Here is a 27,419-nt window from a genome sequence, read left to right as displayed (position 1 = left end):
GTCCATAACCATCGTTCTTTTATTGAAAGGACAGCAAGGATAGTTCAATGCAGCACAAAGTATTATTCCGCAGGAGCCGACGCGTTTCGTGTGAACTTCTTCCAAGGCAGCGGAGAAATGAGACATACGGCAGTGTACCGGCACCATCTTAATTCAATTATCGCACCCCGCCACAGTGGGCGTTACCTTACGGCATGCTGGTACTTGTAGTGCCAGTTGTTCCTATAGTGAGTTGCCGTTGTGTATCAAACATAGTTCATAGTGAAGCCCAAGTGGGTAGCGGTGCCAAAGATCATGTCCATGCTGACCCTTTCGTCTTCAATAAAACGGCACCTGGCCCTGTAACCCACGGCGTCGTTTGGCGTCGTAGCAGGAGCGATGAGTGAACAGCGCTGGATTCTCTCTGCGACTCAGACACAAGCCGCTGAAATCCATCAAAGAATTTGCCTGTTGAAGAGAGACCTCACGCCAGGTAAGAGAGAACCCAGCGCTGTTCACTCAACGACATGATCTTTGGCACCGCTACCCACTTGGGATTCACTATGAACTATGTTTGATACACAACGGCAACTCACTGTAGGAACAACCGGCACTACAAGTACCAGGATGCCGTAAGGTAACGCCCACTGGGGCGGGGTGCGATAATTGAATTAAGATGGTGCCGGTACACTGCCGTATGTCTCATTTCTCCGCTGCCTTGGAAGAAGTTCACACGAAACGCGTCGGCTCCTGCGGAATAATACTTTGTGCTGCATTGAACTATCCTTGCTGTCCTTTCAATAAAAGAACGATGGTTATGGACTTACCTGGCGTGAGGTCTCTCTTCAACAGGCAAATTCTTTTGATGGATTTCAGCGGCTTGTGTCTGAGTCGCAGAGAGAACCCAGCGCTGTTCACTCATCGCTCCTGCTACGACGCCAAACGACGCCGTGGGTTACAGAGCCAGGTGCCGTTTTATTGAAGACGAAAGGGTCAGCATGGACATGATCTTTGGCACCGCTACCCAATTGGGCTTCACTATGAACTATGTTTGATACACAACGGCAACTCACTGTAGGAACAACCGGCACTACAAGTACCAGCATGCCGTAAGGTAACGCCCACTGGGGCGGGGTGCGATAATTGAATTAAGATGGTGCCGGTACACTGCCGTATGTCTCATTTCTCCGCTGCCTTGGAAGAAGTTCACACGAAACGCGTCGGCTCCTGCGGAATAATACTTTGTGCTGCATTGAACTATCCTTGCTGTCCTTTCAATAAAAGAACGATGGTTATGGACTTACCTGGCGTGAGGTCTCTCTTCAACAGGCAAATTCTTTTGATGGATATACGTATATATATATATATATATATATATATATATATATATATATATATATATATATATATACACACACATGTACATATATGCACACATTTATACATATACACACACATATATACACACACACAGTATATGCGCACCTATATATTCACACACTATAAATACTCCGCAGTGGTGGTAGTCACTATGTATGCTTAGGTCAGATTTTCACACAAAGAGCGTTTTTTTTGTTTCGCTAATAACTTTGGCAACATTTAACACATGGGTACTAGCAAAAATGTGCCCTGGGGCCACAAAGGACGGTCTGTGGTGTGACGGAGGGCCGCACTAATGCCAGCAGGGTGGTGGTAGGGGGCTGGGTGTGTCAGGGATTGTGTAAGGAGGTCTAGAAAAATGACAAACTTGCCCATTTATAGTAAAAAAAAATCTGAATATTAGTGCTCAGTAACTAAACAGGAGCTCGTGCTGCTGTTCACCAGGGGGGCTGCATGTGAAGGTCAAGAGGGCCACATGTGGCCCCTGGGCCTTACTTTGAGTATCACTGATTTAACAAATCTTTACCAAACCTTACCCAAAAAAACAAAAAAAAGGCTAACCCAGCTTGCTTTTTCATGGTAAGTTTTGTGATGATCCGTAAAGCGCCGAGAAAGAAAATGAGAGGTCGAAAATGAAAACAAGTTACTTACCTGTAACTTTGGTTCCCCAGTATTGGTAACTTTCATAGATTCCCATGCTTTTGTATCATTCCCCGTCTTCGGAATGGGAGTCTCGGTAACAAAATAACATAGCAGTAGGTACAAAAGAGAAAGAAAAAGGCCTAGGCCTCATTCCCTTTTGTAGCGCATCCGCCTCTTTTTGTAAAAGAGACCAAACTAAGCATCAGCCAATCAGAAGAGCCTCACCCCATAGAACCCTCCTGAAGGAACCTCAGAGCCTCAGATTTTCGTAGCCGTTGTGTAACAGTCACCCCATCTGCTGAAGGTTGAGCTTTCCTCGGGGAGATGGGTGGGCGCATGGGAATCTATGAAAGTTACCAATACTGGGGAACCAAAGTTACAGGTAAGTAACTTGTTTTCTTGCCCCAGTATTGGAACTTTCATAGATTCCCATGCTTTTGTATCAGAGTAGCAAGCAATCAGCAATAAAACACATTTTGTGGCATAAATGTGCAGAAAAAGGAAGGTGGGATAGAAAGGAAAGCTCACCAATTAGTGGAAGAGGTTCCTCAGGACTGACTGGCCCACAGCCGTGTCCTCCTGTATCAAGGATTCCAAGCAGTAATGCTTTGTAAAGGTGTGCACGCTGCTCCAAGTCGCAGCCCTGCAAATGTCTCTGATTTGCACTCCCACGAAGAGAGCTGTCTAAGAAGCCACTGATCTTGTGGAATGCGCTCTAATTCTGCTGGTCAGCGGATTACCCGCTGTCGAATGGCAATGGAGAATGGCACTGGAAGCTTGTTGCCTTCCCAGTATAAGAATTGGCTTGGTAGTTTGGTTTGCCCTGTTCCCATCATGCACTGGGACAGGAACAGACTAATTTGCATATAGCCAGGTTCTGAGCTGGGATGGTGCAGTGAGCTAAAAAACGGTGATGGATTAAAACCATGATCTATTGACTTGGTAAGAGAATTCTGCATCATTCAGAAACTCTGTCCATCACCACCCCCCTTTTCCAAAATCGGTTTTATCCACACTATGTGTGGGAGGGTATACTCAGACGTGAGTCACTTGCTCATTGCACCATCAGGATTCAAGCAAGCCGGGCCGAAGAAGGCTGTGATGCCAGAAACCGGTCCCCGGAAGCTTGTTTCCTTCCCAGTATAAGAATTGGCTTGGTAGTTTGGTTTGCCCTCTTCCCATCATGCACTGGGACAGGAACAGACTAATTTGCATATAGCCAGGTTCTGAGCTGGGATGGTGCAGTGAGCTAAAAAACGGTGATGGATTAAAACCATGATCTATTGACTTGGTAAGAGTATTCTGCATCATTCAGAAACTCTGTCCATCACCACCCCCCTTTTCCAAAATCGGTTTTATCCACACTATGTGTGGGAGGGTATACTCAGACGTGAGTCCCTTGCTCATTGCACCATCGGGATTCAAGCAAGCCGGGCCAAAGAAGGCTGTTATGCCAGAAACCGGTCCCTGGAAGCTTGTTTCCTTCCCAGTATAAGAATTGGCTTGGTAGTTTGGTTTGCCCTGTTCCCATCATGCACTGGGACAGGAACAGACTAATTTGCATATAGCCAGGTTCTGAGCTGGGATGGTGCAGTGAGCTAAAAAACGGTGATGGATTAAAACCATGATCTATTGACTTGGTAAGAGTAATCTGCATCATTCAGAAACTCTGTCCATCACCACCCCCCTTTTCCAAAATCGGTTTTATCCACACTATGTGTGGGAGGGTATACTCAGACGTGAGTCCCTTGCTCATTGCACCATCAGGATTCAAGCAAGCCGGGCCGAAGAAGGCTGTGTTGCCAGAAACCGGTCCCCGGAAGCTTGTTTCCTTCCCAGTATAAGAATTGGCTTGGTAGTTTGGTTTGCCCTGTTCCCATCATGCACTGGGACAGGAACAGACTAATTTGCATATAGCCAGGTTCTGAGCTGGGATGGTGCAGTGAGCTAAAAAACGGTGATGGATTAAAACCATGATCTATTGACTTGGTAAGAGTATTCTGCATCATTCAGAAACTCTGTCCATCACCACCCCCCTTTTCCAAAATCGGTTTTATCCACACCATGTGTGGGAGGGTATACTCAGACGTGAGTCCCTTGCTCATTGCACCATCAGGATTCAAGCAAGCCGGGCAGAAGAAGGCTGTGATGCCAGAAACCGGTCCCCGGAAGCTTGTTTCCTTCCCAGTATAAGAATTGGCTTGGTAGTTTGGTTTGCCCTCTTCCCATCATGCACTGGGACAGGAACAGACTAATTTGCATATAGCCAGGTTCTGAGCTAGGATGGTGCAGTGAGCTAAAAAACGGTGATGGATTAAAACCATGATCTATTGACTTGGTAAGAGTATTCTGCATCATTCAGAAACTCTGTCCATCACCACCACCCTTTTCCAAAATCGGTTTTATCCACCATATGTGTGGGAGGGTATACTCAGACGTGAGTCCCTTTCTCATTGCACCATCAGGATTCAAGCAAGCCGGGCCGAAGAAGGCTGTGATGCCAGAAACCGGTACCAGGAAGCTTGTTTCCTTCCCAGTATAAGAATTGGCTTGGTAGTTTGGTTTGCCCTGTTCCCATCATGCACTGGGACAGGAACAGACTAATTTGCATATAGCCAAGTTCTGAGCTGGGATGGTGCAGTGAGCTAAAAAACGGTGATGGATTAAAACCATGACCTATTGACTTGGTAAGAGTATTCTGCATCATTCAGAAACTCTGTCCATCACAACCCCCCTTTTCCAAAATCGAATGGCACTGGAAATCCATCTCGCAATACTTTGTTTTGAAAGAGGGAGACCCTTGCGAGGACCACCAAAAGCAATGAACAATTGGGAAGATTTACGAAATCCTTAGGTGCGATCTAAATAAAATATTAAGCATCATTGTAAATCCAGAGAATGCAGTGACCTCTCCGCTGGTGTGGAAGGGTGAGGAAAGAAAGATTTAAGAATAACTGGCTCATTCAGGTGAAAGTCCGAGGGCACTTTGGGTATGAATCTCGGATTAGTTCTTAAGATTACTGTATTCCTTTTGAATTGGAGAAACAGTTCCTGAATTGTGAGAGCCTGCAGCTCCCCAATGCGTCTCGCCGATGCAAGGGCAAGAAGGAGAGCCAATTTCCATGAAAGGAATTTCATGTCCGTTCGATGTATTGGTTCAAATGGGTCTTTCATGAGCTGTGTGAGGACCAAATTTAGTTGCCAAGTAGGAGGCGGAGGCCTCACTGGGGGATAGACACGGAACAATTCTTTAAGAAACTGTTTAATTATCCTAGAAGACCAAAGAGAAGGTCCAGACGCAGAACGTCTGTACAGAGAAATCACTGCCAAGTAAACTTTTATGGATGAATGGGCCAGTCCCATCTTAGCTAAGGACAAAAGATAAGGCAGAAGTTGATGAGGTTGAGAAGAGAAAGGGTCAACACCTTCTTTCCTGCACCATATGCAAAATCTTTTCCATTTGAAACGGTAAGTCTTATTCGTGGAAGGAGCTCTAGCCTGGTAGAGAATCCCTCTTATTTCATTTGATATGGGAAGGTTCATGAATTCTCGCTGCTCAGGAGCCATGCTGTGAGGTGCAATGAAGCTGGATCCGGATGCCAAATTTGCCCCTCGGACATTGTGAGAAGGTCCGGGATGGTTCGCGACAATAGATGGAGTTCCGTGAACCAGAACTGTCTCGGCCAACCAGGGGCTATCAAGATCATCTTGCATGGCTCAATCTTGATTTTCCCGATAAGCCTAGGGATCATTGGAATGGGGGGAAAGGCGTAAACAAATGTCCCTGACCAGGCTATTGAAAGTGCATTCCCCGATGATCCTTGATGGTGAAGCCTGCTTGCATAAAAACCTTGTCCAGAACTCGCTGGTTCAGTTCCCACTCGTGACTGACTGAGGATAGCCTGCTTAGTCTGTCGGCATGTTCGTTTAAGATCCCTGGCAGATGTTCAGCCTGCAGTGAAATCCCGTGAAAGATCGCCCATTCCCAGATTTCTTGAGCTTCTTGAGATAACGGGAGAGACCTGGTTCCTTGTTCTTTGTTTATGTAATGCATGGCCGTGGTGTTGTCCGTCCGGATGAGAACCTTCGAACCTCCTAGTCGAGGAAGAAAAGCTTGAAGAGCCAGTTTGATTGCTCCGAGTTCCAAGAGATTGATGTGAAGCAGACGGTTCTGAGGTGACCAATGTCCACTGACTTGCAGATCCTGCAGTACTGCCCCCCAGCCGTCCAATGACGCATCCGTCGTCACAACCTGAGGAGACGGACCGCTTACGAAGGATAGACCTTGGGATAGGTTCTCCTGCTTTGTCCACCACAATGCAGCTTTTCTCATTGCCGAGGTGATGGTCACTTTGTCGTCGAACAAACCTTGAATTTGTCTCCACTGGATGTCCAGCTGCTCCTGAAGAGGACGCATCCTCAATCTGCAGTGTGGAATCAAAGGAATGCATGAAGAGATCACTCCTAGCAGAGATTTGTAACGGCGTACTGAAAGATGCCTTCTTCTTAAGGCTAGCGCCATGGTTTGCAGTTTTTCCTGCCTCTCCAGGGTTGGCAAAGCTTTTTTGAGATTCGAGTCCAAGATGGCCCCCAGGAAGCGTGCAGTTCTGGACGGAACCAGAGATGATTTCTCCTTGTTTAGAGTGAGACCCAAATTCTGAAAAAGGTTTGTACCTGCGTTGACCGCTTCCCTCGCTGCCCCCCTGGACGGAGCCTTCAGCAACCAGTCGTCCAGGTAAGGGAAGCCTTGAAAGTGATTCTTCCGTAGAAACGCTGCTACTGGTGCCAGCACCTTGGTGAAGTTTCTCGGGGCTGAGCGATGACCAAAGGGTAAAACCCTGAATTGAAAGTGGCTCTTGGCTACTGTAAATCGTAGAAACCTTCTGTGTGCCGGGTGAATCGGTATGTGAAAGTACGCATCTTCGAGATCGAGCGTGGCCATGAAATCCCCTGGATTGATGAGACGTAGTATGTCTTGAAGTGAGGCCATCCGGAAAGACAGGGAGATGAGATAGGTGTTGAGCTCCCTGAGATCTAAAATGTGGCACCATTTCTCTGGCGTCTTCCTTATCAGGAAGAACCTGGAATAGAATCCTTCTCCTCTTTGAGCGGAGGGGACCGGCTCTATAGCCCCTTTCAGAAGCATCTGATGAACTTCAAGCCGCAGAAGACGCAGATGTTTAGATGGGATGGCACCGGGGGCTTGGATGATGGGATTTGTGTAAACTCCAAAGTATGGCCCTTTCGAATTATGTTTAGCACCCAACGGTCCAATGTTATCTTGGACCAATTCTGAAGGTATTGAGATACCCTGCCTCCTACTGATGATCTTGCGGAGGAGGGCACAGTAGGAAGAGCCTGGAGGCCGCTATTGCCTTTTGGACATATCACGTCCTTGGCGAGTTTGCTTTCCTTTATTATTAGATCTTGAGAAATTCGAGGACTGGCCTTGTCTTTGCTGATAAGGCTGGCGGTACTGTTCCGAACCTGATCCATACGATGAGTACTGTTGCTGCTGGTAAGAGCCTCTGTACGTGGTTCTCTTGCCTCTGGAACCTCTGAATGGAGCTTTACGGTACTGAAGCGTACCCAGAGACCTAGCTGTTTCGGTGTCCTTTTTAATATCCTGGAGAGTGTCATCTATAAACTTTCCAAACAGTGCCTCTCCATCGAAAGTAAGATCCAGGATCTTATTCTGGATTTCAGGTCTAAACCAAGTCGCCTTGAGCCATCCCTGGCAGCGAAGGACTGCAGCACCCGCCAATGAACGAAAGGCTGTTGTGGCGATGTCCATGGCACAGTCTATAATTTCCATTGACGTTGCTTCCCCCTCTTGTAAAATGTTCTCCACCTCTGTTTTGGATTCTGGAGGAAGTTGATCCAGATGTGGCGAAACGTCATACCATAGTTGGCGATCGTACCTGCCCAATATTGCCAAGGCATTTGTCGCCCGCACCAAAAGACTAGGCATTGAAGAGAACCTCTTCCCAGCGTTGTCTAACCTCCTGCCTTCTTTATCTGGAGGAGTTGTCAAAGGAGCTGAATGGTTGCGTGACTTCCTCTGTGCCGCTTGAGAAATTGCCGAGTCCGGTTTTGGGTGTCCCGTCAAAGACGCTAGACCATCCTCCGGTGCTATGTATTACTTGTCGAGGCGCGGTAGTACAGGGACCACCGTCGCTGGATTCTTCATCGCTTTAAGGCCTTCCTCCCAAACATGTTGGACAATAGGATAGATCTAGTAGTCTTTTTATAAGGCTCTTTAAAGTCATATTAAAAACATTTGGTGGCAACAGAAGCATTGGTAGCTTGATTCTGCTAGCCGCTCTCTCCATCAGCTTATTGAACCCCCCTATATCCACTGGCGGGGAGTCCGCCGGATCCGGATATGGTGAAGCTGGGTCTGGGATGACATACTCGTCCCATTCTACACCTTGATCAGGTCTGCCATCAAAGTTTTGGTCCTCATCCGAAGAATCATCATGAGTGTGCAGTGGTATCGAAGGTACCGGTGGAACTGGTGTCTGCGGCTGAGATCACCTGAGCCGGCAATTCTGAAGAAACCATTGCAGGGGCCGAAGGGACAGGCAGGGCTTGCGTAGTCGGAACAGCAGCAGGCTGCGAACATCTAGATTTGTAATCCTGCAGCATGTTGTGGAGATCCTGCAAGAGAGAAGATGGTACGGACACCATGTCTTGCCTCGAATACTGTTGTGGTTTGGCAGAATGATGATACCCACATTCCTGCCGGTAATCCCCTTTGGAATCAGTCTCCTGGCATTTAACCAGAAGCTGAGATGGACTGTTTGCATATCCATATGAGTCCTGATTGTCATCGTCTGAGTCGTCATCATCCTCCTCTAACAGCAGAGCTGGAGGCAAGGGGGTAACTCTCCTAGGAGATGTCATGTCAGGTGTAATCCGCCTCATGGAAATAGTGATTCTTTCCGACTTGCATGTGATATTACTGCCGTAGTCGTTGAGAGTAGACTTCGTCGACGAACGAACAATCGACGACGAGATGGGCGTCGTCGACGTCTACGATGAGACCGTCGACGCTTCTGCTGTCGTCACCACCGTCGACGAACTCCTCGTCGGCGCTGCAGTCGACGACATCTTCGACGACGTCGCTGACATTGTCGTCGACGACTCAGTCATCGTCGATGATCCCGTCGACGCCGATTGTACCGTGGACGAGCCCGTCGACGGTACCATTTTAAGCTTAGGCTTTAGCTTCTATGTCGAAGAAACCTTCGTCGACGAAGCCTTCATCTGCATCGACGACGACTTGGAACTTCTGTCAGACTTCCCAGAAGACTGAGAAGAAGGTCTTTTGAAGGCTGGATCAGTCTTCATCCCAGAAGAAGGTGTAGATGGTCCTTCCCTCTCCTTTTCACCATGGTGAGGAGATTCGACCGGACACTGACTCTCAGACTCTCTGGGGGTCTTTTTTGAGGCCTTAAATGGACGCTCCATAGAAGGTGAAGGGGAAACCCTACCCCTTTTGACTGACCTTCTTGTAGATGAGGCTGAAGAAGAGTCTTCACTGTCACTGGAGACTGTGTCCTTTCTGGACTTCAACTTCTGGAGCCAGGAAAGAAGCCTACCCTCACAATCCCGGAGTGTCTTGGTCGAAAAGGTGCGGCAAATCTTGCAGTCCGCATCCTTATGATCAGGATAGAGGCAATATATACAATCTTTATGCTTATCCTCAACAATCTTTTCTTGCCACAGGTGGAACATGGCTTGAAAAGGGCCTTCTTCTTCTCCTTATCATACAGTCTGGAAGGGACAGCCAACAATCCTGAAGAGAAATCCTGAAGAAAACTTCTGAAAGAGTAGAGATTGAGCAGAGCACAAAGGAGACTCAGTAAACGCAACGTGCGCTAGAAAATCTGAGGCTCGGAGGTTTCTTCAGGAGGGTTCTATGGGGTGAGGCTCTTCTGATTGGCTGATGCTTAGTTTGGGCTCTTTTACAAAAAGAGGCGGATATGCTACAAAAGGGAATGAGGCCTAGGCCTTTTTCTTTCTCTTTTGTACCTACTGCTATGTTATTTTGTTACCGAGACTCCCATTCCGACGACGGGGAATGATACAAAAGCATGGGAATCTATGAAAGTTCCAATACTGGGGCAAGTGTGATTTCTGATTTCTCATACTAATTCCCATAAAATGCTCAGCTCTAGAAAAACATGAATCAACTGAATAACCCCAAATTTAGCAGAAAGTCAGAACTTTACGCATAAAGTGTGCTTTTTGGTATTTTATGTTTTATGTTTATTTTGAGGAATTAGTGGTTAAAGAGAAGATTGGGTGGCACATGAAGAGATTAAGAAGTTAGGTTCAGCTGGACTGTTGGTGTCCAGACAGGCTATGATTTGCCACTTGAAAATGAACTAGTCATTCCTGATTGGCTGGCCACAAAATGAACAATATATTGTGGCAGCGATTACAGAAGTCAGGGAAATGTTACTTGCATCCATGTGTATGTGGAAAGGGAGGGGGAGCATGTGGACCCCACCATGACTGACTGACCACACCATGGACTCCTTGTGTTTGCTTTATTCGCCCTAAGATTAATGAATTGTTTGTTTCTTTTCTATCTGGTTTTGATAAATCTCACAAATATTCACATTCAAATTCTTAGTATTCACACACTTTTTTTTGCAGAACTACAAAATATCTTTTACAAACCATGCATCTGTGACTAGGGAGGTCAAGTGGATCAATGACTATTTCAAGCAAGTCAAGTCTAAATTGAGGACCACTATCAAGGGTCATGTTTGGGAAGAGATAAAGGAGGATAGAAGTGAATATAAAGCTGCTCTTTTTAACACAAAAAAAAATGGAATGACAAAATCTGGCAAAACGTACTTGCAGCTATTAATATTAATTTAATTAAATAATTAATATGTATTTGCTTTGTTTGCTCCAAGTTGGCAGGGTATGCCCAGACGTGGGTCCCTTGCTCACTTTGCCACTGGATTCAAGCTAGCCTGGCTGATGAAGGATGTAGAAACCGTTCCCTGAATGCTTGTTTCCGGTAGAGGGAAGACCTTGCTTGGCAGTTGGGGCTGGACTGTTCCCATAAGGCACAGGGTCAAGGCTGATTTGCATATAGCTGGGTCTGGACTGAGGTGACGAAGTGAGCTAAAGAATGATGATGTAATCAACCCAGATCTGTGACTGGGGGTGGGTGTCTGAAAAGTTTCAGCGCTCCGTCCATCATCTCCTTGTGTTTGCTTTGTTCGCCCTAAGTTGGCAGGGTATGCCCAGACATAGGTCCCTTGCTCACTTTGCCACTGGATTCAAGCTAGCCTGGCTGATGAAGGCTGTTAGCCAGAAACATGTCCCAGGATGCTTGTTTCCGGTCCAAGGAAGACATGGCTTGGCAATTCGGGCTGGACTGTTCCCATGAGGCACAGGGTCAAGACTGATTTGCATATAGCTGGGTCTGAACTGAGGTGGCAAAGTGAGCTAAAGAATGATGATGGATTCAACCCAGATATGTGACGGGGGGGGAGGGGGAGTGGGGAGTGTCTGAAAAGTTTCAGCGCTCCGTCCATCATCAGCTTGTGTCAACATGTTGTGGCAGTCAAAGCAAGACTTGAGGTCATAACCCCACTGAAATACATTGTAGTGAAAGCCTGTTATTTACGGTCACAAAAAGGAACACGTATGAAGGGTGATAAACTATTTTATTCACAAAATACACCAGTTGGTGGTTGTTTTATACCCATAATAGGAATTCTGGTAAAGTCTCAGGGGATTTTACCTTGAAAAAATGTGGATTCCCCCTTGTGAGAAGTTGGCCTGATGTGCAGTGTTCACTATTCTAGTGATCACTATATATCAGTCCAAACAACCCTTATTGATGATTGGTTGGAAGTCAACCTTATAGACCAGCTATCCTAGTAGCATGGATACGAGCAGTCTAAGGCTAAGACTCTAGAGGGCGTGTTAAGCCAGCTGTTTTACCATCACATTACCCCTTGAACACCCAGTGAAAGGACACCACACAAGTGTTATGAAAATAAACAGTGTATTTATTAGAATCACAACAACCCTGTACTCTTTATGAGGACAGGGTGCTAGGCACACAACAAAACTCTTACGAAAATACTTAAGTTAGCACGTTATACACAAATGCCCGAGGGGCACGAAAAACCATATACTCTAAAAGTGGAATGCGAAATTACTAGCAGGTAAGTACAGTACTAATAGGCTTTGGAATTGCTAGGACTTGACTATAGAATCGTTAGATTACTTCTAGGAGGCCTAGGGGACTCGGGTGCAGAGTGTGCACTCTCACGCGGGATGCGGGACAAAGTCTATGGAAGCTAGTAAAGACAAAGTTAGTGTTCACGGGCGAACCCGACCCGGTAGGGAGAAAACGACAGTGGATCCTGACCCTAGGATAGTGAGGCTATGCTGGGACACCGAAGTGTCGAAGTTACCTAGCCCAGGGGCTGCAGCTGCATAGGTCTGAAAAGACGTCGGGAATCTCGTTGCCGGACCAGGAGCCTGGAAGAAGGAAGTTGCTGGCAGGCGACCAGTGAAGGAAAGTTCGATGGATCCAAGCCTGGATCAAGGAAGAAGGAAACCTGAAAGCAGAGGGGACCAAGTTCTTGAATCACTAGCCAGTGATTAAGTGGGCACCAGGATGGCACCGGGCGAAGTCACCGCAGTCAGGTGAGTGGGCGCTGCTGGGCTCTGCAGTCTCTCGGACCAGGAGGCGTTGTCGGCGACCAGGATGGAGGTGCGAGCTGTCCCACGAAGGTTCTTGCTGTCGACGTCGCTGGACCCAGGATTGGGCAACAAGTCTTGGCAAATGCAAGGCCCACGCGGTGGACCTAAAATGGCGTCTTAGCCGGACCAGGAGGGTCCAGGGTACTTCTCCGATGGAGGGAAGCAAGGGCCAGTCTGGAGCAACCAGACTAGCAGCAGTGATGTCGTCGGGCGTCGTTCAGAAGGCCACAAGCCAGCGGGCTAGTAGCCAAACAACGCGGTGAGCAGCAAAAAGCAGAAGGGCCCCACGCAGATCGTGGAGATGCTGGGAGGCTGCACTTCGGTGCTGGAGCTGCTCAGGGTCGGGGCTTCTCGGACCCCAAAGCACTCACCAGGAAATTACTCGGCGGGCTTGCTGTGCAGAAGTCGTGCAGTCTTGAAGATGGCCGGTCCCTCGAGGTCTCGTCACACCCACGAATCTCAGCGTGACTGATGATGTAGGTAGAGGTCAGAGGTGCCAGGGAAGCCGGTTCTCGTCGAGCTGGGCAGTCTTGATCCGGAGGAGAGACTTGCAGCAGACCGCAGTGTTCTTAAGATGGTGCCTGCGGATGCAGGGTGACTACTCCTTAGTCACAAGGGAGAAATCTTTGGAAGAAGTCTTGAGTTCCTTTCGTGGAAAGTAGTTTCAGGATTCAAAGATGATCTGTTTTGGAAGGGGGCCAGTTCCTACCTTTATCCTGTAAAAAGGGGCTGGCACGCGACTAAGTCCTGCCCTAGGGGTGGGACTAGGAGGGGGGTGGTTACACCCACTTCCTTGGCGGGCTTTTCCCCAGCACAGGGTCTGGAGTGACCCTGGAACTGGTTCCAGCCAGCCTATGCACAGTGAGCACCGGGGTGCCACGTGCAGTCACCTTCCTCTGAAGCCCTGCCTACCTACAATACACAAACCCTGTCTGGGACGGTGCTGGCACCGCCCCTGGCAGGAAACCCTTTGTCCTTATCTCCTGCTCTGGGAGGACTCCCAGCAGCAGGAGGGCAGACTTGTGTCTCGGTGGCAGCATCCATTTTGTGGATGCTAAGGCTCTGTCTGATTTTAACCGGGGTTAGGGGTTACATACATGTCGTGTCCCTCTAGAAGGGTGGAATGCTAACCCTGTCGCCAGAATTGGCGAGGGGTTAGTATTCCAATTCGTATGACACCTTACTCGACATGTTTTGATAAAGCGATACCAGAGTTGGCATATAACCGCGAGGATTATAATGCACTTAAGAGTATATGGTATGCGATATCATGGAAACGGCTAAGGGATGGATCCCGAAAGCCGCAGACAGGCTCAGCTCACGCCAGAGCACCATCTCACACGATTCCAAGCACTCTGCCTTCAGGATTGTTAAGGCCTGCCATAGGAGTGACTGATAGGAGATCTGGGTGTCCATTTTAGGGTTAGATATAGGTATACTATATCTAAAGCAAAGGGTGATTACACCACCTTGCCCCAGCTGTCGTGCAGCCAGTTGTGTCAGATTTGGATGGCCAGCCAGGGGTGGCATAATACATGCTGCAGCCCCTGGTAGGCCCTGGGTACACCTATGCCCTGGGTACCTAAGGTACACTGTACAGGGACCAATAAGGTGACTCAGTATCCAATGGGAAACATCATTTACCACGAAGGCATTACCACTACTAACATTTACCACGTGACACTTACCACGCAGGGTGCCTTCCACGCAGGGTGCCTTCCACGACGTCTTTACCACGGGCTGGGGGGGAGATGTGGTATTCCTTCGAGTCGTTCTGCGTGGGCTTGGGGGGCAGAGGGGGGCTGGGGGGGGTCTCCCCCCCCCAAAAATAACAAGCGGGGGGCAGAGGGGGGCTGGGGGGGGGTCTCCCCCCCAAAAAATAACAAGCAGTTTATTTAAAAAAAAAAAACGAACATAATTTTAAAAGAAAAAGGAAAGAGCCTCCCCCAAAGACGTGCCGTGTACGTCAAAAAAACAGTCCTTTTTTTATTTTGGTATACGTGTTTTGACGCTTGTTTCAATGGAGGATGGAAGTAAGGGCTCGTAGAGAAAGACGTGCAGGTAAGACGTTTCTAGGCGTAGTAAAATCCTACGTTGTAAATACCAGCGTGGTAAAGCCACTTGCGATGTAAAATTCGCGTGGTAAAGCCATGCGTGGTAATTGAAATCGTGGTATAATCATATATTCTATCCAATTAGATATGTACCTAAGGTACATGGAATCCATTTTACAGAGAGAGCAGTAGGCCTGGGGTCCTGAATAGCAGGGCCCCAGGTCAACTAAGTCAGAAAACCAGCAAAACACCAGGCAAAAAGTTGGGGGCAACCATAGTCAGGGATCTACCTTCCTACACCCCTGCTGGGATTTGAGGAACCATGTTTGAGGGAAAACTGTTTTCTCCCATGATTTTCTCATTGAGATTATAGAAGGCGCTTCAGAAGCTAAACGGACATTTTCTATGAATTGATATTATCCCCCTCAGCCATGTGGCAATAACGTCTATTACTCTAAATAAAACATGCACTTCTGACAGCGACAGTAGCATCTCCGTTGATTACTGACTGTTCTACTGCAGCTTGAGTTCTCAATTATCTTTACATCTATGTCTGTAAAACATTCTGACATGCAGGATGAAACATGTTCTTCCAACACCAGCAGCAGTCTGTTAGTTAACATCCTAGTAATCAACTGTAACGTCACTGCAGAGTTCTAACTACTAGAGTGCTAACATTTTCTATTCAGACAACAGCAAGTACAGGAGTCCTGAGTCCCACTTTAGGCGAAAGGCAACTAATAAGGAAGGCTGCCTTGGGAACTCAAACACTTATAAATTTGGACACTGCGCATTCTCGGAGGTGGTGAACAGATCGACCAAGGATTCTCCCTATTGCCGGAAGATGCCTTGTGCCACCTCCGAGTGTAACTGCCATTTGTGATCCGCAGGGCACTGTCAGCTGAGATTGTCAAGCACCTTTGAGATTGCAGAATGAGTGTGGAAATGTGCATCCAACAGGTTCAGCACTACCATTTAGTCTCCTGGATCGAGGGGAAATAGAACTTGGGCCAGGGTGAGAATCTTGAACTGGTCTTTCCTTAGGAAGTAGTTCAGAGGGGAAAAAGTTAGGATGGGTCAAAGGCCTCCGTCCTTCTTCGGCATCAGAAAGTAATAGAAGCAACAACCTGTCCTGATTTCTGAAATCGGCAACCTCTCTATTGCTTCCTTGGCAAAAGAGAGCCGAAGCTTCTCCTAAGTCTGGAGGCCAGAAAGGGAAGGATAGGGAGTAACCTTGTTCCACTGCCTAGAGGACCCATTGATCCAAAGTGATGGTCCTCCATCCGGGGAGGTAAAAGATGATTCGACCTCCAAAAGGTCAATCTTGTGTTGCCAAGGTAAAATGAATGGCATTTTGCGGTAGCATGGGGCTTGGGAATAATGCTACCGTAGGGAACCTAAACACTGTTGGCCATCTCCCGACCTCGCACCCTATGGGATTGAGGGTCTGTGGTTGCTAAGAGGAGTACTTGTTTTGTCTTTGCAGATAACCTCTTTCAAACCCTAGAGAACAGCGCTGTTGTTGGGGAGCTGCCTAGTTAGTAAAGCTAAGGAGACTAAGGACACTGCACAAAGAACGAGTAGTGGCCTTACTCGCCTTGATCCTTTGAAAGGCTGATTCCGCTTTTTCCACAATGGTTCCACCTACTCTACCTTTAAAGTCAGCAGTGCGAAAACCTGACTTTATGGAAAATTGTGCAGCATCCAATCCATCCCATTAAACGCTCTAGGATTTGCCAGACCTCATCAGAGACGGCGGTATCTTTCTCCCATAAGGAGTGTGAGTATTTCTCCAAGAGACAAGATAAACTTACTGATCTGACAGCAAGGCTGGTTGAAAAAAAAAATATTTTTGTAGAAGCCTCCATTTTATTTTACTCCCTATCTGCAGGAGTGATAGGGAAACCATCAGGTGTGTACGGCTCATAGATGCCTGTACTACAAGACTCTACGGAGTAAGGTGTTCTGAAAAAAAAATATCAAGATCTCCAGGAGGTGGTCTGTGTCGTCTTGCCACATGACCACTAACAGGAGGACAAGATCCTTATTTTTCCCAGGGGCCCACCAGTACATCGATAAGAACCTAACTGAAGAGCAATTAATGTTCTTGAGAAGATTGCCATGGGTTTAAAACCTCTGTCAGAAGAGTTGTTTTGATCTCACAGTGGCGTCAGTGTGGGTTTTATGTGCTGAGAAGTTGGATATCAAACTTCCCAGATTTCAGTGTTGGACTTGGCCCTCTTGGCAGGGTCATCCCTGAACTTTTTGCCTTCCTCCAATATTCTCTCTGACCTGTTTTTGTTGGTTTAATGACTCTGGGCACTTTACCACTGCTGACCAGTGCTAAAGTGCATATGCTCTCCCTGTGCAAAATGTATATGTAATTGATTTCCATGATTGGTTCAGTGGATTAACTGTCAGTCCCCAGTAAAGTGCACCAGGAGTGCCAGGGCTTGTAAATACCACTGCTGCTAGTGGGCCTGCAGTGCTGGTTGCGCCACCCACAGAAGCAGCCTTTTGAAATGTGTCTAGGTCTGCCATTGCAGAACCTGTGTGCAGTCTGGTACTGTCATGCTGGCTGGGCAAGTGCACACACTTGCCAGCCTCTAAACCTTCCCTTTGCTTCATATTAGTCACCCCTATGGTAGGCCCAAGGGCAGGGTGCATTGTAAGTGTAAGGTGGGACATGCCCTGATGTGAGTGGCATGTCCTAATAGTGGGCTGCTGGACTTATTACACTCTATAATCCCAGCAGGCTCAGGGAACATGGTAGAAAGTCAAGTTTAGTATGACTGAACTCAGAATAATACAATACTTCTTTTAGTAAAGTTTATTTTAATATCCTGTGTTTGCAAATGCTACTTTTAGAAAGCTAGCATTTGCTTGCCTAACCATTTCAGCCCTCCTCTGCTATGATGTGTATCTGACTGTCTGGGGTATGTGAGTGACAGGGCTGGGGGATGACAGGTGGTGAATGCCAGGATTACACCTTAGTGGGAGGTGGGAGTGCCCCTGGACTCTGAATAGGGCTGTGCTCTGCCACCACACGCTGGCTCCACCTCCTGGGGAGCGACTGATGACTCAGCCCGACACCTGGCCCAGGAAAGGGGGAAACTTGTCAACAAAGTACTCCTGGCTGCCCCTGTCCACACAATGCCGGCTCCACCTCCTGTGGAGCGTCTGATGTGCCATCCCTTCTCCCTGAAAGGCAAGACTCAAGTTTACCCAAAACAGTGCTCCAGGACTGAAAGAAGTTATGCAGAGGACCCCCTGGCCTGTAAGAACAAAAGAAACTGAGTATAAGTATAGGAGCCCTGCTCCCAAGAAACTAGATCCTGTTTCCCACAACAAACCTCTGCCCAACTAGAAGGAGAAGAAGAAGCTGGAAGGACTGGCCTGCTGTCTACCTTGCTGAGGAAGGAGATAAGAAGACTTTCTGAAAAGACTTTGCTGACTTGTGCTTGAAACTTTCTCCAAGGGCTTGATTGAGCTTGCCCCCTGAACGGAACCCAGGACCAGTGGGTTCCTTGTGTCTTCGCTCGTCTTGACTTTCGAGCTGTGTGTGCCTCCTGCCGGAGCTGAGTCTGCGCCCCCATCGCCCCCTCCTAGGGCTGTGGCACTCGGGAGCTCACCTGCCCTTCACCCGTGAGAGCCTCGCTCTGTTTAGAGTCGCTCTCTGCCCCCGGGTCAGGCTGCCTGCTCCTCTGCCCCTGCCTGCCATGAGGAGCGCGCTGAAGCGCTCACTCGCCCCTCCCGCCGGAATTCCTCGGTGGCCGGTGATCCACGCCGAGACAGCCGCCCGTAAGAGAGCGTACCCTGCTATCCTGCTTCACCCCCTGAGACCCTTCACAGGCCGCGCCGCCCCCTTTGGGAGACCTCAGTACTGTCCGTACTGACGGTCGTGTGCCGCGCCTCCCTGTGGGCACACACCCGCTGATACGAAAGATCCGAAGTTACAGCCAGGAACGAGTCGCACTCCCCGTGTACGACTCGCCCCAACAAGAGAACTACGATCTGAAGGTACGAGGCTAGCACAACGGGCTCGGGGCCCGCAATGTTTTATTTCCCCGTTATCAGGCTGTGCGCGTCGGATTGCCTGAGGAGGAAGCCTACGCTCCCACGAGTGCGCTTGCTGGTGAGTGGGAGTCGAGCACTTCGCCTACGTAATCCAAACTTGTGCCCCTAGCCCTCTGAAAGGCGCCCTCTACGTTGGAACCCTCCCGCAGCACGAGCCGCACAAGCGGAGTACGGCTCGTACCAGGTTCTTGCCTCGCTACGTCTCGGGCCGCTGAGAAGGGCCCGTACGCGGCGTACGCTTGCTCACGCTAGATGCGTGAGCCGCGGTGGGGTCTCGTACAGTTTCACCAGGGAAAGCGCGCCGGAGCGCTACGAAGCGTCCCGTGAGTCCCAGAGAAGCCTCAAGGAACTAGTATCCTAAGAAAAGCCTTCTAATAGACCGTAAAGACAACCAAGGATCCAAAAGACTATTTTTGAGGTGAAAAGAGACAAAAAGGAAGCAGCTTATCAATTCAGACGAGAACTTGCCATTATTCTATGATCGTGTGGCCTAGTTAAACGTTATACTGGTCTTGTGATAAAGTCTTGCCTGCATAGATATATTTTTTTTATATAAAGGAGACGTATTTTCATATATCCACAGCCTGGTGTCCATTTGTGGGGGGATTGGTATATTTACTGTGTGTGTGATTACAAATGCTCACCCAATAACGCCTGAAGAAAAGACTTGGCTGCTCACGCCACGCACCTAGAGGGTGAGCAAGGGTAATTCTAAGGGGTCATCCTTCACCCTGACTTAGAGGAGAGGGTCCCTGCTTGTCACAAGTAAATACTTGCGCCAACCAGAGACCCCCAATTCTAACATTCAGTAAAACCACTATGGTGCTGTGGAGTTCATAATGACAACCTCTCAGACATATACTCTTTATGGCTTTCCTGCACTTACAAAGTTTAAGAATGGACTTCAACACTGTAGGGGTACAGAGCTCATGCACCTCTACCTTCACCAGTGGGATAGTGCAACGAGCTAGAAGAGTGGCTTACCTATGCCATAGGCAGTGGACTGTAGGCATGGCACACAGGGATGTGTGCCATATCGACTCTTCACTTTACTCTGCACCAAAACACACAGCCTGCAGTGTACAGGACCTCCAAGGGTGACAATATGTGCTGCAGTCCTCAGAGGACTTCCCTGGCCACAGTGTCCTTGGTACCTATGGTACCCTTTACAAGGGACTTGCATGTAGCCAGAGAGTTGCCTATTGGGTTGCAACAGTACAGTTTTAGGAAAAGAACAAGGGCCCTGGGTACGTGGTTGGCAGGAACCAAGGGGACACTTAGTCCACAAGCATCAACAACAGGCAAAAAGTGGGGGGCAACCATGCAAAAAAGGGGCACTTTCCTATAAAAGTGTAAGTCAGTAAAGGGGAGAGGAGTTGGCCTAACGGCTAGGGCGCTCGACCTCAGACCTGGGGATCTGGGTTCGAGTCTCGGTAACGACGCCAAAAACCTCCTGTGATTCTGGGCAAATCACTTAATCCCCCCGTGCCTAAGATGAATGTGTAAAAAACTACAGTTGATGGACAGAATGTAGAACAATGTCATACATTCACCCCAGTACAAGGATCTGGGCCTAAATCCATCGTTTTTTTGCACTCCACACCACCCTGGGTTAGACACTGGCTATATGCAAATCAGCTCTGACCCTGTGCCTCATGGGAACAGTCCAGTCCGAACTACCAAGCCATGTCTTTCCCAGACCGGAATCAAGCATCCAAGGACCGGTTTCTGGCTATCAGCCTTCATCAGCCTGGATAGCTTGACTCCAGTGGTGTGGAGAGCCTGGGACTCACGTCTGAGCATACCCAGCCCACTCGGGGTGAAAATTGCAAAAAACACAGTTGATGGACAGAATGTAGAACAATGTCATACATTCACCCCAGTACAAGGATCTGGGCCTAAATCCATCGTTTTTTTGCACTCCACACCACCCTGGGTTAGACACTGGCTATATGCAAATCAGCTCTGACCCTGTGCCTCATGGGAACAGTCCAGTCCGAACTACCAAGCCATGTCTTTCCCAGACCAGAATCAAGCATCCAAGGACCGGTTTCTGGCTATCAGCCTTCATCAGCCTGGATAGCTTGACTCCAGTGGTGTGGAGAGCCTGGGACTCACGTCTGAGCATCCCCAGCACACTCAGGGTGAAATTGCAAAAAACACAGTTGATGGACAGAATGTAGAACAATGTCATACATTCCGAACTTCCTGGTCTGGGAAAGACATGGCTTGGTAGTTCGGACTGGACTGTTCCCATGAGGCACAGGGTCAGAGCTGATTTGCATATAGCCAGTGTCTAACCCAGGGTGGTGTGGAGTGCAAAAAAACGATGGATTTAAGCCCAGATCCTTGTACTGGGGTGAATGTATGACATTGTTCTACATTCTGTCCATCAACTGTGTTTTTTGCAATTTCACCCTGAGTGTGCTGGGGATGCTCAGACGTGAGTCCCAGGCTCTCCACACCACTGGAGTCAAGCTATCCAGGCTGATGAAGGCTGATAGCCAGAAACCGGTCCTTGGATGCTTGATTCTGGTCTGGGAAAGACATGGCTTGGTAGTTCGGACTGGACTGTTCCCATGAGGCACAGGGTCAGAGCTGATTTGCATATAGCCAGTGTCTAACCCAGGGTGGTGTGGAGTGCAAAAAAACGATGGATTTAAGCCCAGATCCTTGTACTGGGGTGAATGTATGACATTGTTCTACATTCTGTCTATCAACTGTGTTTTTTGCAATTTCACCCTGAGTGTGCTGGGGATGCTCAGACGTGAGTCCCAGGCTCTCCACACCACTGGAGTCAAGCTATCCAGGCTGATGAAGGCTGATAGCCAGAAACCGGTCCTTGGATGCTTGATTCTGGTCTGGGAAAGACATGGCTTGGTAGTTCGGACTGGACTGTTCCCATGAGGCACAGGGTCAGAGCTGATTTGCATATAGCCAGTGTCTAACCCAGGGTGGTGTGGAGTGCAAAAAAACGATGGATTTAAGCCCAGATCCTTGTACTGGGGTGAATGTATGACATTGTTCTACATTCTGTCCATCAACTGTGTTTTTTGCAATTTCACCCTGAGTGTGCTGGGGATGCTCAGACGTGAGTCCCAGGCTCTCCACACCACTGGAGTCAAGCTATCCAGGCTGATGAAGGCTGATAGCCAGAAACCGGTCCTTGGATGCTTGATTCTGGTCTGGGAAAGACATGGCTTGGTAGTTCGGACTGGACTGTTCCCATGAGGCACAGGGTCAGAGCTGATTTGCATATAGCCAGTGTCTAACCCAGGGTGGTGTGGAGTGCAAAAAAACGATGGATTTAAGCCCAGATCCTTGTACTGGGGTGAATGTATGACATTGTTCTACATTCTGTCCATCAACTGTGTTTTTTGCAATTTCACCCTGAGTGTGCTGGGGATGCTCAGACGTGAGTCCCAGGCTCTCCACACCACTGGAGTCAAGCTATCCAGGCTGATGAAGGCTGATAGCCAGAAACCGGTCCTTGGATGCTTGATTCTGGTCTGGGAAAGACATGGCTTGGTAGTTCGGACTGGACTGTTCCCATGAGGCACAGGGTCAGAGCTGATTTGCATATAGCCAGTGTCTAACCCAGGGTGGTGTGGAGTGCAAAAAAACGATGGATTTAAGCCCAGATCCTTGTACTGGGGTGAATGTATGACATTGTTCTACATTCTGTCCATCAACTGTGTTTTTTTTAAATGAATGTGTGTCCGTCCTCCTGTAACGTAACTGGTGCTATGTAAAGCGCTCCAATACCTGATTCGGTTCAGGTCTAGTTCGCGCTATATAAAACTCTGCCAAAAACAAATGATGAAGGCAAGCCTACCACATAATTCGTACATTGTTGTCTGTATTGCTCCTGAGATGCGTAAAAACTCGTCATTTTCTTCTTCATAATTGACATGAAGTTCGGAAGTGCTGTGGGCAAACCCAAAGAGCCCATCCTCAACCGAGTCCTCTCCTTCCAATTGATGGGCTGGTAGCAATGGTGACACCTTGCTAAACCAGCATTGGCATAGCCAATAGGTTTTGCCTTTGGGACCTTGTAAGTGTTTAGCCAGTTTAGTTTCGACTAGAATTTATTTTTGCATTTTTCATGTAGTGCAAACTCGACCCGAAGGTATCGCAGCGCTTTACAAGAGCACCAGTTACATTACACAAAGTGACATATATACAGGAATGGGGCAAGTAAGTGATTTGCCCAGGATCACAGGATGTTGAGCCGATGCAGAGACTGGAACCTCGTTCCCCAGGTCCAAACTACCAGCTCTAACCATTATGCCACATCCTCTCATTTCCAACAGCAAAGAGTGCCTGAGGCGTGCCTTTTTCACGACCCATGATTGTCCCCTCGTCTGCCGAAAGTGCCTTGAGTCGGCCAGCACGCTAGCGGTTTATGAATCAATTAATTCCATGGCCATACGGTTTAATGTGGCAAGGCATTAACCCACTGAGTTATAGCTCTCTTTTACTGGTCGGGGGCAAGTTGGTCTCGAAATGAGTTTTTTCCACACACACATATGCACACGGGGAACCTGATCACGTGTTTACAAGGAGTGCCAGGACAGACAGGCCTATAACCACAAAGCATACCAGACCTACGAGCAGGTCAGCACGAAGCCTCTAAGAGCTAGACAGATTCAGCTCTGCTTTATACAGAGGGTTTCGCTGGCGAGATCTAGTCGAAGTGCTCAACACGCACAAGGCACCACCGCCTCTTATCTTTCCATTATGTAGGAATCGAGAGTGAACGAAGACAATGCAGGGAACAGATACCTTCGGGTCGCAATCGCGCTATATAAGTGTGAAAAAAAAAACTGAGGCTAACCTTGAATTATACGTACTATTTGCAGCCAAAGCAGACTTCCAGCACCTTGTTAATTAATGTTCGTGTTAGTGAGTGTTGTAGAGCTCTTTACCGCCATTTGAGGCTTCTTGGCGCTACTAGAGAACAACTTGCATAGTGCAAAAGCAGATAGACGGATCACTCGAACAGGAAAGTGGTAAATCTTTTATCAAAGTCAGTTACCTTCTGCTTCTATAGTACCACCCCTAATTTATTTTCATCAACAGCAAAGGGCACCTGAGACGTGCCTTTTTCACAACCCATGATGGCCCCCTTGTGTGCCGAAAGCGCCTTGAATCGGCCAGCACGCTAGCGGTTTATGAATCAATTAATTCCATGGCCATACGGTTCAATGTGGCAGCACATTAACCCACATGGAGGAGGGGTGCTATGCCTGGCTTCTGTCACAGTGGTAGTGAAAGTAAACCGATACTGGAATGCAACCTGCCGTGCAGCTGGCACACTGCACGCCGCTAATTAGTGCGCTCGCTCCTGAGACACACAGGCTATGGGAAGGACATTTAAAGCTAAGGCAGGACATACCCGAGCCTATGGCCTTTTGCTTGCTTTCTTTTGTGGATGCTTTAGACAATGGCCAATCAAATGCGTGGCAGTAAAAAAAAAAACACAAGGAAAAGGTTTGGGAGTAGGAAGTCCTTACAATAAGCCTCGCAGAGCAGCGCATGCGCGCTAGCTCAGGCGAGACCTAAAACGTTGCGCTCAGGGGTCAAATGCCTTAATTTTCCATGTTGTTTACTTTTATCTCTCGTCGACGAGGCTTTAAGCCACAACACAAAAGAAATTTGTAGACAGGATGGACGCCTTCTCTGTCAGAGAAGCCGTCTTCACCGATGACAAAGTCATGGTAATTGTCAGCGTCAACGGTTTAGGGACTAGAGCCGTTGTCGAGGCGGTAGTTGCCGAAGCACCAGAGGTCGTACACAGAGTAGTAACGGTGCTGTCAGTAGCCATTGTCGAAGTTGCCATGCATAGATTAATCGACAACGATGCAGACAAAGATATTCTCGCTGACGGGGAGACATTCTTTGATGTTTTGTCAGTGGATGGCACAGAAGAGGGTTTTTTGAAAGATAGCTGAACCTGAGGAGGTGGTGTAAGTGCCTCAGACCTCGCTCTTTTAGCAGTTAAGGAGGTAGAAGGTTCTTTCTTCTCCTGTCGTTTTTCCTGAGGAGATTTAGAATGGCTGTGACCCCTGTAAGACCCATGAGTGGTCCTTTTTTAGGCTTTCTTAGGCTGCTTTAGAGAGGAGTGAGAATGGGATGACCACTCGTATGCAATCTTCTGGAAAATTATGACTAATCCTCGCTGTCGTCACTAGATACTGGCTCTTTCCTTGCTTTAAGCTTTTGTAGCATATTAGGAGCCGCCCCTCAAGGTTTTTTTATTTAAAGTTTTGGTAGAAAAGGTACAACATACTGAATATGCTACTTACCAGTATGCATCTGTTCTTGGCATGTAGGGCTGCTAACATTCATATCTTATGCATAGATCGCCGCCTAGTGTTGGGTCCGGATGATTGCACATTGTTGTCCTGGAAGAGTCTTCGAAGTATCACGAGATAGGTGGCTCCTCCCCTGGACTACAGTGCGCATGGGCATCGACTCCATCCCCAGATTGTTTTTAGCCATTGTGGCAGAGATGGAGTGAAATAGTGTAAAGGATGTCCATGCTAATGATGAATGCAAGAGAGTATCTGCAGCCGCTACGGGCACCGGGGAGGAGGGCGGGCGATATGAATGTTAGCAGCCCTACATGCCAAGAACAGATGCATACTGGTAAGTAGCATATTCAGTTCGAGGCATGTGGGCTGCTAAATTCATATCTTATGCATAGAATACACAGCAGTCCCTCCATTAAGGGCGGTTGCCCGTGCCAGCTGCAGAAGCTTGAAAAAGTGTCTTGAGAACAGCCTGTCCTACAGCTGCTTGCTGTTTGGAATGCACATCTACACAGTAATGTTTGGTAAATGTGTGTGGTGTAGACCATGTGGCTGCTCTACAAATGTCTTCTAAGGGGATGTTCCCTAGGAAAGCCATGGAGGCCCCCTATTTGCGTGTGGAGTGCGCCCTTGGGGGTATTGTTAAAGTACGTTTAGCCTTTTGATAACAGATTTGAATGCACTTAACAATCCATCTGGCTATTCCTGCTTTGGAAATGGGGTTGCCTTTGTGCTGTGCCGAGAAGGCAACAAAAAGTTGTTGTGTCTTCCTAAAGTGTTGTGTTCTGTCAATGTGTTACATTAACGCCCTCCTAACGTCTAATGTATGAAGCATTCTTTCTGCTACTGTTTGTGGGTTTTGGAAGAATGCAGGCAGGTCAATAGTTTGGTTGATATGAAACTGTGACACCACCTTAAGAAGGAATTTGGGGTTAGTGCGGAGCACTACCCTGTTGGAATGTATTTGGATGAACGGCTCTTGGATTGTGAGTGCTTGCAGCTCACTAACACGTCTGAGCGATGTGATAGCAATGAGGAAAGCCACTTTCCATGTGAGAAACTGAATTTCGCAGGAGTGCAGTGGCTCAAAAGGTGGGCCCATCAGCCCAGTGAGGACCACATTGAGGTTCCACACTGGAGCCGGTGGTGTTCGTGGAGGAATGACTCGCTTCAGTCCCTCTAGGAAGGCTTTAATGGCAGGCACCCTGAAAACAGAGAGGTGCTGCCTATTTTGGAGATAAGCCGCTATGGCGGATAAATGTATCCGAATGGAAGCGTAGGCTAGATTGCATTTGTAAAGATGTAACAGATAGCAGATGATGTTAGGAATGGATGCATCTGGCGGGGTGATATTGTTGTCTGTACAGTAAATGACAAACCGCTTCCATTTTGCTGCATAGCAAGCTCTGGTCGTGGGCTTCCTTGCCTCCCGGATGATGTCCATGCATTCCGGAGGCAGGTTGAGGTAGCCAAATTCTAAGACTTCAGGAGCCAGATCGCCAGATTGAGCTGTTGCGGATCTGGATGCTGAATGTCGCCATGGTTCTGCGTCAAGAGCCTGGATGTGAGATGCAGCCTTTGATGCGGTACCACGGAAAGTTCTAGAAACGTGGTGTACCATGGTTGGCGTGCCCATGTTGGAGCAACCAGGATGAGAATCATCAGGTGTTGCTTTAGCTTTCTTGCCACCAGCGGAATGAGAGGCGCTGGGGGAAAAGCGTACGCAAATTTGCCTGACCAGTTCATCCATATCGCATTCCCTTGCGATTCCGGGTGAGGGAACCTGGCGGCAAAGCTTTGGCATTTTGCGTTTTCCCTCGTGGCAAACAGGTCTATCTCTGGATGACCCCACTGCTGGAAGTACGGGTGGAGTACTGATGGATGTATCTCCCACTCGTGCATTTGATGGCTGTACCTGCTGAGCAGATCCGCCATCTGATTGTCCTTGCCCGGGAGGTGTTCCGCCATGAGGAAAATGTCCCTCTGAATGGCCCACTTCCACATGTCCTGAGCTAGATGAGACAGCTGTGGTGAGTGAGTACCTCCCTGCTTTTGGATGTAGTACATGGCTGTCATGTTGTCCGTCCGGATTAACACGACTTTGTTGCACAAATGTACTTTGAAGGACTTTATCGCCATGAAGATTGCCATCAATTCCAGGTAGTTGATGTGCAACTTCTGCTGCTGGGTGGACCATAGTCCCTGCACAGTGTAGTGGAGCACATGT

The 27,419-nt window shown here is 48.2% G+C and overlaps 1 protein-coding gene across 2 annotated transcripts in view; it reads right to left on the bottom strand.

Moving 5' to 3' along the window:
* The window catches only part of SETD1A (SET domain containing 1A, histone lysine methyltransferase), a 1,239,111-nt gene that overhangs the window by 1,105,908 nt on the left and 105,784 nt on the right, over positions 1-27,419 (bottom strand). The gene's annotated exons all lie outside the window — the stretch shown is intronic.

This window comes from Lissotriton helveticus, chromosome 7 (assembly GCF_964261635.1).
Source record: "Lissotriton helveticus chromosome 7, aLisHel1.1, whole genome shotgun sequence".
Taxonomy (NCBI): domain Eukaryota; kingdom Metazoa; phylum Chordata; class Amphibia; order Caudata; family Salamandridae; genus Lissotriton; species Lissotriton helveticus.
Note: the sequence above shows the minus strand (reverse complement) of the source record. Positions and strands in the feature narration are given on the sequence as shown.